The sequence below is a fragment of the Podarcis liolepis genome, assembly GCF_965112155.1.
Source record: "Podarcis liolepis genome assembly, chromosome: 9".
Classification (NCBI taxonomy): domain Eukaryota; kingdom Metazoa; phylum Chordata; class Lepidosauria; order Squamata; family Lacertidae; genus Podarcis; species Podarcis liolepis.
The window spans coordinates 69,241,175-69,253,613 of record NC_139564.1 but is presented as its reverse complement, the minus strand read 5'-3'; the positions used below and the strand labels follow the sequence as shown (position 1 = coordinate 69,253,613).

At 44.3% G+C, this 12,439-nt stretch overlaps 1 protein-coding gene across 7 annotated transcripts in view; it reads right to left on the bottom strand.

Moving 5' to 3' along the window:
• The window catches only part of LOC310686635 (cytosolic beta-glucosidase-like), a 113,929-nt gene that overhangs the window by 12,528 nt on the left and 88,962 nt on the right, over nucleotides 1-12,439 (bottom strand). Inside the window, exon 6 of one of the 7 annotated variants that reach the window (XR_014516009.1) lies at nucleotides 1,600-1,705. The exons of 4 other annotated variants lie outside the window; for them this stretch is intronic. The gene's annotated coding sequence lies outside the window, so the exon portion shown is untranslated. Of the gene's footprint in view, nucleotides 1-1,587; nucleotides 1,706-12,439 lie in introns of all 7 variants that reach the window. 2 more of the 7 variants (XR_014516010.1, XR_014516011.1) reach the window with 2 other exon arrangements.

Sequence of the window (12,439 nt, the reverse complement as noted above, 5' to 3'; positions counted from 1 at the left end):
CGTGTGGCTGCTTCCGTTTTGTGATAATAGTGGGGGGCGGGAGGAATCCTGAAGCAATCACACAAATCACAACAGCCCCACATACAGGCCCCATGTGAAAACACTTGAGTCAGGCAATCTGCACCTCGCTGCGATTCCTACCATTTGTAAGCCATCCACAGGCAACAATATGAGTGTTGCTTGCAGACCATCTGAACTGGACCCATGACCATGTTGTTTGCCGCAGGGTTTGCTCTGCCATTTGGAGACTGCACCGTGGAACAAATTGTGAGCTGTCTGAAACTGCTGTGGGTTCAAAATGTCAAGACTGATTTACATTTTGAGTTTTTCGGTGGCTGGTAATCTCAGCTACAGTTGAAGACAGACAGAAACTAAAACATACGAGTATCAATAAAGAGGATTAAGTGTAAATACTAGGGATTTCTTATGAGTGGCATTTTGCAAGCATTGTTCACGAACTGACACCTTTATAGTGCCCACTGTCGAGGAGGAAACAAACAGAAGATTTGTGAGCATGGAAACAGCAATTTCCAATGAACAAGTCAGCATATTTAATAAGGAAACCGGGGAGGGGGGAATCATCAGTTGCAATTCAACACACATGTTTATTAGACTTCTCTTGCTTTCTTCTGCTCAGGGGTTTAACTAGCAATAAATTAAAGTGCTGCAGACATCCTTGCTTGCTGCTACAGTTGTGGACATTATGGGTTCACATGTTTCCATGGTTGATTGTCTTCTTTCAGTAGTGGAGGAGCATGTACCTACCACCCACATATCATTAACTGGGGACATGGAGACTTCACATGCACTCAGATCACATGCTCTTTCTTCCCCGTGAGTGATGAGCTTGCATGTAGACAGCTACCTAAAGTGTTTTTTCCCTAAGCAACCATGTGCTGTCTCAAGTGCACAACTGTGGAAACAAAATGTAGACTGAACCAACAGTCATAGCTGTTTCCATTGAATTTTTTTGTGTTACAAAACAACCATCATCTTCACTGTCAATTCATAAAGTCCTTTTCACAGTTCCTTTACATTTAGTGAAAAACACTTTTGTCATAGACATCTTACATTTGCGGGAGAGAGGAGAGGATTGTTCTTTTGTTCTGTTGCTAATGATAATAATAATAATAATAATAATAATAATAATAATAATAATAATAATAATAAATTATTTATACCCCACCCATCTGGCTGGGCTTTCCCAGCCACTCTGAGCGGCTTCCAACAAAATACAGTCATACCTCGGGTTAAATACAGTTTGAGTTGAGCGCGTTTGAGTTGTGCTCCTCGGCAACCCGGAAGTAATGGAGCGCGTTACTTCCAGGTTTCGCCGCTTGCCCAGACGCTCAAAATGATGTCACGTGCATGTGCAGAAGCGGCGAAAAGTGTGCGCAGACATGCCGTCACTAGTTACGTTTACCTCTAGATGCGAACAGGGCTCCGGAACGGATCCCGTTCATATCTAGAGGTACCACTGTATTAAAATACAGTAATGCATCAAACATTAAAAGCCTAGTGTTAGTGTAGTGGTTTGTTTCAGCATCGTGTGGGTAGGTTTATATACTTACTTACTTACTTACTTACTTACTTACTTACTGATATTGTGAGAGATTACGGGGTCCAGAGCTTGCTTGGGTATGTTCATTTAATAGCAGTGTGGCTTGTTTGTACAGGTTGTTGTGTCAGGTTAGCCATATCGATCCTCCTTTGCTTGTCCCAGTGCTAGTTTTAGTTTGTTGGTTAACTTTAAGAAACATCAGTCATAGAAAAGAGAGACTGTCTAAACACCTGACTAAGGCTTCACTAGGCCTTTGCACACTGAAGACATAAGCACGGCCTGTTTGTGCAAGGCATCTCTTGATATGGACTACAAAATCTGGAGGCTTTGTATACGCAATGCAAGGGAGGAAGCGATGAGTTTGCCAACTAAAACTATAGGCTTCCCCTCACCCCTGTCGTTTGCTATGGCTATGATAATGACCCTATCCATACATTCTCCAAAATGTCTGCTGCCCAAAGGACAGGCAGGACAACAGAATGATGCCTCCCCACACTATCTGCAGTTCTGCCTCACCTTTATTTAGAGGTGGAACGGTATGCAGCAATTCTTTGTGTCCTTCCCTCTCTTGTGACTCCAAGGAACACAGATCATGCCTCTTTCAGTGTATGTGGCAATCCATGCACCTTCCTGGAATGCAGATATTGCATGGCTCATCAACATGGGCAAGTGAAGAGACACACACTGCTCCTCCCCTACACGTTCAGTCTATTCACCTTGTGGAAGGTGTGAATACCACATGATCAAGGCTAACCACTCTTCCAGGATTCACAACATTCATAACTTTCAGATGTGGCTGAGGCAGTCCTAGCCAACACAGTTAAAGCTATGTATCCACAATCAAGGGAACGGTGAGGTTGCTACATCAGAAGTGTCTGGGAAATCAAGGCAGGGGTCGTTTCTCCCAAGGCACTCAGAATGTTGAGAGTGTGGTGATGTCACTGCGCCATTGGCAAAGTTAATGAGCTGGGCATAACACAGCTGGAGAAATTGAGTCCAGGTCCATCTTGATTGGGATCGAGTTCTGTTTCATCAATGCTGACTACTAGGGCTGGGTGATATATCAATACAGTGTATCGTTCATATCATATCGGTTTCATTGTTTTTGACCTGGCAATATATCACGAATCATGATGTGTATTAGGGCTGAGTGATATATTGTCCAAAACCAGTTTCAAGTCCACATCATGATACTGGGTTCATAATTTTTGACCTGGTGGTACCGCGGGTTAAGAACCTAATTCGCTCTGGAGGTCCATTCTTAACCTGAAATTGTTCTTAACTAGAGGTGTGCTTTCGCTAATGGGGCCTCTTGCTCCCGTTGCACCGCCGACACACGATTTCCGTTCTCATCCTGGGGCAAAGTTCTCAACTCGAGGTAACTCTTCCAGGTTAGCGGAGTTTGTAACCTGAGGTGTTTATAACCTGAGGCATTTCTAACTCAAGGTACCACTGTATTGAGAATCATGATAGTGCATGTGCTATGCAAAAATCACAATGCGGGGAAAACTGTGAAGCCAGCCAGTGCCTCTACATAACTGCATCCTTATTTAAGACATTGTGGCATTTTGGTATATTGTGATGTATAGCTGGAAGTTGAAAAGCAGATATCACCTAGCCCTACTATTCACCTCTACATGTTGTTGTTGTTGTTGTTTAGTCGTGTCCGACTCTTCGTGACCCCATGGACCAGAGCACGCCAGGTACTCCTGTCTTCCACTGCCTCCCGCAGTTTGGTCAAACTCATGTTGGTAGCTTCGAGAACACTATCCAACCATCTCGTCCTCTGTCGTCCCCTTCTCCTTGTGCCCTCCATCTTTCCCAACATCAGGGTCTTTTCCAGGGAGTCTTCTCTTCTCATGAGGTGGCCCAAGTATTGGAGCCTCAGCTTCACGATCTGTCCTTCCAGTGAGCACTCAGGGCTGATTTCCTTAAGAATGGATAGGTTTGATCTTCTTGCAGTCCATGGGACTCTCAAGAGTCTCCTCCAGCACCATAATTCAAAAGCATCAATTCTTCCACCTCTACATACTTTCACCCTTATTTCAGACATTGGATATATCAGTATATCACAATATTTAGCTGGTGATATATCATGATGTTCAAAAGCAGATATTGCCCAGCCCTACTTACTACAAAGATCTCGCTCCAGACCACATGGAGAAAACATATTCCCTGGTTAGCTTCCCCTCTGTGGATGCCACTGTGTGAGGCAGTTTGTCATGCATATATCTCACATGAAAATTTGTCATTTGTCTAATTCCAGTCTAGAGCAAATAAAAAGAGCTGTCAAACTGAAGCACCAAAGCCACTCTTGCTGTCTACCAACAACATCCAAGCCTATGCCTTTTAATTAAAAGAAATGCTCTCAGGCTTGGCATATTCTGCAAACTGCAGATCAATACTTATTCAGAAAACAAGACTCCTCGTATGCTGTGAATTGAAAATTATGAAATATGTCTTCTCTTTCAGAACTTTTGGGACTAAAGCGTTATTGTATACAGAATCTCTCTTGCTGCCAAGAGGGGAAAATGGTCAATCCGCGTAAGACTAAAAAGATCGAGAACACAGGTAAATGATATCTATTGATTTAAATAGAGGCTTGTTAATCAAGAGAATGAAACACATTCTCCTGTAACGTTTTTCACTATAATGAAGCATAATAAGCTATAATAGCCAATTCACAACGGATTCCATAGGAATGCAGGAAACTGCCTTACGCTGTGTGGGAACAGAGAGTGGCGGCAGAACAGTTGCAGGAGTTCCTGGATGAAATGGAATATCTGTATCTGCCTGGCTTCAGGTGCGGTTTGGAACTGAATCAGCCTCAGTCTCCCTGATGGAAGGCTTGTATTAAGAGTGGGGTGGGGGGTGCACCTCCAGTTCTGCTTCTTGATCTGCTGGCAGCTTTTGGTGCCATGGGCGCAGCAGTCTTCTTGACTGGCTCTATGGGATGAGTACTGGAGGCATTGTTGGGCAGCATCTTCATCCCTAACTGCAGGAACATTTCCAGAGAGCAGGGGACTGTGTATCCGGCCCTATTCCCTTTTTCTATTTCTCTTTAACATCTGTGTCAGGAGAGGCAGACCATGGTCTGGAACACTGTCTGTATTTAGATGTGGAATAGATGAGGGCTAACAAACTGAACCCTGGGAAGATGGGGGCACTGTAGGTGAGCGGCTTAAGTGTCTGGGCGATTGGCTGGTTGCCTGTCCTGGATGGCAGACCCTCCAACGTCCTTATTTTCCAGAGACAATCCCAGATTTACAAAAGCCATCCTGGTTTCTGATTTATTCCCGGAATGTCCCACTTTTCTTTAAAGGTAAAGGGACCCCTGACCATTAGGTCCAGTCGTGACCAACTCTGGGGTTGCGGCGCTCATCTCGCTTTATTGGCCGAGGGAGCTGTTGTACAAGTTCCGGGTCATGTGGCCAGCATGACTAAGCCGCTTCTGGCAAACCAGAGCAGTGCACGGAGGAAACGCCGTTTACCTTCCCACCGGAGTGGTACTTATTTATCTACTTGCACTTTGGCGTCCTTTCGAACTGCTAGGTTGGCAGGAGCAGGAACCAAGCAACGGGAGCTCACCCCATCACAGGGATTCAAACCGCCAACCTAGGCTCTGTAGTTTAACCCACAGTGTCACCCGCGTCCCTCACTTTTCTTTAGGACGTCCCTATTTTCATTGGAGAAATGTTGGAGGGTTTGAAGTTATGCGACCCCCCAAGCCAAGGAGATAAGCAACTATACAACCTTTAGAAGACATATGAAGGCAGCCTTGGTATAGGGAATTTTTTTTTTAATGTTCAATGCAGGACCGTCTTAAGCATATCCGGCGCCATGGTGCAAAGATCCCTCCGGCACCTCCCGCTTTCCCAGAGTTGACCTTTTTTTAGGGCTGGAGGAGGCGGGCAGCAGCTGGAGGGCAGCTCCTCCAGCGGGGAAGAGGTGGAGGCTGGACGCAGTGCCTCCTGACTCAGCTGGCTGCTTTGTGCCGCAGTGGCCACAGCAGGGAGTACAGCGAACGAGCGGGCCTGCGCCAAGTGAGCGAGGGCACGTGCACTGCTCCTGCCAAGCGTCGGCTCGGTTTTTTCCATTTTAGCCTTCTGACGCCCTGCAGAATTTGGCATCTGCAGGCTAAAAGGGGAAAAACTGAGCAGACATTTGGCAGGAGCAGCGCATGCACCCTCGCTCACTAAGAGCACTCGTGTTCCCCAGATTCTTGCCTGATGCCTTCTAGAACTTGGCAGCCTGGCGCCCCATGCCACTAGCCTCAGTGGGTAAGACGGGCCTGGTTTGATGTCTTATAATATTTTTATATATGTTGGAAGCTGCCCTGAGTGGCTGGGGCAACCCAGTCAGACGGGCAGGATAACAACAACAACAACAACTGAATAGGACCCTGAATAGGATGGGGTTACTTTTCATAAGGGACGCAGGTGGCACTGTGGGTTAAACCACAGAGCCTAGGACTTGCTGATCAGAAGGTCGGTGGTTCGAATCCCCGTGACGGGGTGAGCTCCCGTTTCTCGGTCCCTGCTCCTGCCCACCTAGCAGTTCGAAAGCACATCGAAGTGCAAGTAGATAAATAGGTACCGCTCTGGCGGGAAGGTAAACGGCATTTCCGTGCACTGCTCTGGTTCGCCAGAAGCGGCTTAGTCATGCTGGCCACATGACCCAGAAGCTGTACGCTGGCTCCCTCGGCCAATAAAGCGAGATGAGCGCTGCAACCCCAGAGTCATCCACAACTGGACCTAATGGTCAGGGGTCCCTTTACCTTTACCTTACTCTTCATAAAAAGGCCCTGTTTCTCCCCACTACAGACCTTGCAACTTACTAATAGAAAGGGCACTGCAAGATTTGCGGCTCCCGGGCTGTGCATGGGATGTTAAAAGATCATCAACTGCTCTCAATATTTCAGTGCCACTATCCTAAGACCTCTGAACTAAGCACAAAAGAAAGGTTTCTATAACCTCTAAATTTCTCATTAGAGGCATTCCCAGTGCATATAGCTGAAGACAAACACACGAGAAACGTAAGTAGAATTATCTTATTTTCGAAGCTGGAAAGATGAAGGCATAAAACAGAATTCTCTGCCGTTTGTCCTGAAGAGTTTAGAGGAGAAGCCTTTTTCCTTCCTGCTGAATTTTCAAATCAAGCTTGCTCTTCCAACTGATATACTAGTCACTGGGAATGACAAAGGAAAGTAGCGCTGCTGTGCTCAGGTCCTGCTCAAGGGTTTCCCATATGCATCTGGTTAGTCACTTATGAGTACAGGATTCCACACTAGATTGGCCTTAACGTTTGATTCAACACGTCTCTTTCCACATTCTCAAAAGTGCTGTCCTCCTCTCTTCAGAACATCAACGAGAAACCAATTTTTGGAACAGATGTATATATTTCATCGCATCGGATTTGAATTCCCAACTGAGAAAATATTTGGCTCATATGAAACATTCTCATCCTCGGTAATCTAACGAAGTACAATGGAACTACGAGACAGATTTATTCTTTGAACTCAGCTAGCACTGATCTTCTGCCGCTGCAAAAAAAAATCTGGCGATTAACTGAATTCTGCAAGACTAGCAGTCTCTGTTCACTACCCAGTGTGGTAAATGACTTCCACACCCCAGGAGGGACAGATAGGGCATTTGGGGCCTGGGACTAAGGTTTTTAGTGATATAGCAGCAGCAGCAGCCACAACACAGCACTGTCTTTCTGAAAAGCACTTAAATTTGCAGATGCTCCAAAAATGCAGTGGCAAAAACAAACAGCCAACAAGTGTGTATTATTCTATTCCTATATCTCTGCTATCTCCTGATAAAGAATTTCTTTTGAATTAGATCAAAGCCAGACTTTGCTGCATGCACAATTGTGATGTCATGCTAGGTTGTTTTTGGGGTGTGTGTTTTTTTCTTTAGGGGAGCGGCATTAATAAACAACAATACATTTATAAATGCAGGACACATTAATAAAACTGAAGTTCTGGAAAAGCTTTTTGTTTAAATAAAAGACATTTTTCATATCATGTTAATCTTCCTTTTGTATTACAAGCTAGCAACAGGTGCACATCCAGAGCTTATTTAAGATCAATAGATTAGAGATGAAAGAATTAAAGTAGACTTTTCTCTGACTAAGAGAGAATATGAAATGGATACAGCAAAACACTGCCACCTCCAGTTACAGAGAATGCACCGTCTAAAGCCCGTACAACACAGATACACTGCACACTCCTGAAAGATGAAGAATACATATAAAGCACAGTGAACTCTGGAGGCAAGCAAGGTGTCCAAGGGTAATTGAATGGCAGCGAGGTCCCAGGGAACTTCTTTGATCACAGGTTGATTATTTTCTCTGCTTCATGTAATTCTCACAACCAAAAAATTGTGGTTAATTCTAACTTAAGGTTGAGAATGTAAAGAGATCCCTTGGAATAGAGTGCGGCTCATACTGCTGCACTGAAGCCAGGGAGACAGGGTTCAAAATCCCTGCTCAGTCCTGAATATCACTGAATGGCCTTGGGCTGATCACTTTGGCTCCCAAAACGACCAACTTTACAGGGTTGTGGGGAGGATAAAATGGACACGTCCTTATAGATCTGGGATCTTTAGAGAAAAGTGGGATACAAATGTGGCAAACGGATGCTGAATTTTGCAAGGTATCCCAGATAAGGTAAAGGTAAAGGACCCCTGGATGGTTAAGTCCAGTCAAAGGCGACTATGGGGTTGCGGTGCTCATCTTGCTTTTCAGGATGAAGGAACTGGTGTTTGTCCACAGACAGCTTTCCAGGTCATGTGGCCAGCAGGACTAAACCACATCTGCCGCAACAGGACACTGTGACGGAAACCAGAGCGCACAGAAATGCCGTTTACCTTCCTGCCGCAGTGGTACCTATTTATCTACTTGCACTGACGTGCTTTCAAACTGCTAGGTGGGCAGGAGCTGGGGCAGAGCAATGGGAGCTCACTCCGCCGTGGGGATTTAAACATTCAACTTTCTGATCGGCAAGCCCAAGAGGCTCAGTGGTTTAGACCACAGTGGCACCCGCGCCCCATATGCTTCTCAGATAAGGTAGCCCAACTTGGCATCTGTGGGAATATTTTCAAATAGTATACTATATGCCAGGGGTCACCAACACATTGCCTGAGAGTGCAGGCCAGCTGATGGAGGTCAGCTCTGGCACCCACAGGGTCTCCTTCCTCTGCTGAAATTAGGATTGAGGGAAACATTCTTTCTAAGCCAACAGAATAGGCTGTGGTGCGTGTTAAGGGTCCACAACAGTTCCTCTGGTTTGCAAATATTATTATTTATTTATTTATTCATATCCCGCCCATCTGGCTGGGTTTCCCCAGCAACTCTGGGCGGCTTCCAACAGAATATTAAGCTACAATAGTCTATTCAACATTAAAAGCTTCCCTAAACAGGGCTGCCTTCAGATGTCTTCTAAAAGTCTGGTAGTTGTTTTTCTCTTTGACATCTGATGGGACGGCATTCCACAGGGCGGGTGCCACTATTGAGAAGGCCATCTGCCTGGTTCCCTGTAACTTGGCTTCTCGCAATGAGGGAACCTCCAGAAGGCCCTTGGCACTGGACCTCAGTGTCCGGGCAGAACGATGGGGGTGGAGACATTCCTTCAGGTATACTGGGCCAAGGCCGTTTAGGGCTTTAAAGGTCAGCACCAACACTTTGAATTGTGCTCGGAAACTCACTGGAAGCCAGGGTAGATCCTTTAGGACTGGTGTTGTGTGGTCTCGGCGGCTGTTCCCAGTAACCAGTCTAGCTGCCGCATTCTGGATTAGTTGTAGTTTCTGGGTCACCTTCAAAGGTAGCCCCACATAGAGCACATTGCAGTAGTCCAAGCGAGAAATAACTAATATACTCACAGCCCTCCCTCCCCCCAAGTTAGCAACCTCTTCTATATGCTAACTCCTAGAATGAACCTCAGAATAAAATTAACTATTTTAAAACAATTGTCAGTGAATCAGTTTGATCTCTGGCACTCAGTTAAGCTACTCATGTCACTACTGGGTGTCTCTCAGATGAGAATGCTGCTTTGAGTGGGCCTGGGAAAACCTGAGAGAAAGAGAGGAGATCCCAGAAGACTTCAGGGGTGCCAAAAACATCAATCTTTTTAAAAAAGGTGATAGAATGGATTGTGGAAATTGTCAAGGTATCTCTTTATTAGCTGCAGCTGGCAAAATTCTTGACTGGATCTTAGCAAAACCGTCTCCTAACTATATCTGAGGACTCCCTTCCTGAATCCCAAAATGGTTTTCGACCTTCTGTGGGGACAATGGATATGATTCTTGCTGCTCAACAGCTTCAAGAAAAATGCAGAGAGCAAAATCAACCCCTGTATATGGTGTTTATTGACTTAACTAAGGCCTTCAACACTCTCAATCATAATGCCCTGTGGACTGTCCTTATGTAAATCAGCTGTCCAGATTAATATGTGAACAACCTTCAGCTCCTCCACGATGACGGCAACAATCATGGACAACAATGGCTCTCAAAGTGAACTATTCACAGTGGGATTGGGCGCTAAACAGGGATGTGGTATCTCCCCAATTCTCTTTATTATCTTCATCACCATGATCCTACACATTGTCGAAAGGAAACTCCCTACCAGGATAGCACTCATATATCAAACAGATGGAAAGCTCTTTAATCTGAGTAGGCTGAAAGCAAAGAGTAAGTTTCCGTAACTTTTGTCACAGAGCTTCAGTACGCTGATGACAATGTGGCGTGTGCACACTCAGAGGATGACCTCCAAACCATCCTAAATATCTTCGCAGAAGTTTACAGAAAACCTGGCTTATCACTCAATATCCAAAAAAACCAAAGGGCTGCACCAACAAGGACAAAATAACCCCTCTGCAGTGCCACAAATCCAACTCAATGCTGTAACGTTGGAAAACGTTGATCATTTTTCCTGCCTGGACAAGTCGACATTGATGCTGAAATCCAGTATCGCCTAAGCTCTGCCAGTGCAGCTTGCTCTCAGTTGAAGCGCAGGGTATTTGAGGATCGGGACATTCACAGGGAAACCAAAATGCTTGTTTACAAAGCCATTGTACAACCAACCACTTGTGAAAGATTCTATCAATGGTGTCTCTCAAAAAATTTACACATCGCTTGGGAAGACAGGCAAACGATCACCAGTATCAAAGCAATGCTTCTTCAGCGTGAACTTTATTCTACTGATCGTGTTGTTCGGATGCCTGATGATCGTCTTCCAAAGCAACTACTCTATTCCCAACTCAAGAATGGGAAGCGAAATACTGGTGGACAACAGAAAAGGTAAAGGAGGAAAAATAACCCCCCAAAAGCCCAAGGACTGAGCATGCTTAGTGACCTCTAACAGCCATGGAACATTGAGTGGCAGCTGGAGAAGAAAAAAGTCATCTCAAACTCTGAACACTACTGTTAGGGGTGAAAGGATATATTGTTTATGACCGTCTCAGAAGCTTGCCCTCAACACGACTTCTCCAACATTTCAGCTCCAGTTTTAAATTTCTCACTCATAATGTATTTCCCACTCAAAATAAAAAACAAAGCAAAAATGTGAAGGCTGTCATTAGCTCTTTGATGCTCACAGCTAATTTTATATTTTGCATATACAAGCTAACAACCAGGGATGCATAAATTGGGAGTCGACCATAAAATCACCATAAAAATGATCTTTAAACTCCTCACTTTTACAATATAAAATAGTGCAATGACAAAAAAAGTTTCTCCCAGCAGGGGATAATCAGAAGGAGCCATATTTAATTGTAACATTGTTGTTGAGAAATTATATGAAGCAGTAAAGTCTCTTTTCATGCGCAGATACGAAAAATTAAATTACCCTTTGGGTTGAAAATCCACAGGCCTTTTTAATTTCTCTCTAAAAGATAAGTCCTTTGGAGAACTCACTGAAAACTCTGGGATTTCTTTGGTTACAAGTACCGACTCTAATCAGAATACAAACATGCCTGCTGTTCAGAATACATAGTTCTCTCCCAGAACCTTCACCAACCAAAACTCTGTACTATTTTAGGCCCAGGGACACATCACACAAGTTCCTTCACATTTTGCTGTAGGGGACAAATGTCTGCACTGCCAGCTCTCCCGCTCTCTAAAGAGTTTTATTTTTTAAGGCTTCAAATAGGTCAGTAGGTGAAGACTTTGAAAATGAGCAAGGAGTTGTTCCTTTTCTTTATACTGCTCTGTTCGACTAAAAATTCAATTAAATTCAACATTATTTTTTTTTAAAAAAATCACTTTATGGTTTAGTAGTCAGGATATTGCACTGTGTTGCAGGATGGTGTTAATGATAAGCCAAGACTATCAACAAGGCAAATAAAAGAACACCAACACACACAAACACTTCTGTCTTCTGTCCACCCTCTTCTGCCCACATGATTTACTAACTGTAAAGCCAGGGCGTAGGGAAGTGTTGATTATGAACTAAACTGACTGGTGTTCCTGCAGAAATTGAATTGACTGGCAGGCAAATAAGCGTCTTTTAGCCTGTAACTGTAGCCTAGCATGTTAGTACAGTGGTACCTTGGTTCTCAAACTTAATCCGTTCCGGAAGTCTGTTCCAAAACCAAAGCGTTCCAAAACCAAGGCACACTTTCCCATAGAAAGTAATGCAAAACGGATTAATCTGTTCCAGACTTTTAAAAACAACCCGTAAAACAGCAATTCAACATGAATTTTACTATCCAACGAGACCATTGATCCATAAATTGAAAGCAATAAACCATGTACTGCAGTCACACAGTCAGTCAATCAATCAGTAGCTGAACTGGGTTCCACACACTCACAAAAACAAAACAAAAAGAGCTGCAAAAATGTAAAATAAATAGCAAAAACAGACAGACCTCAGCATAA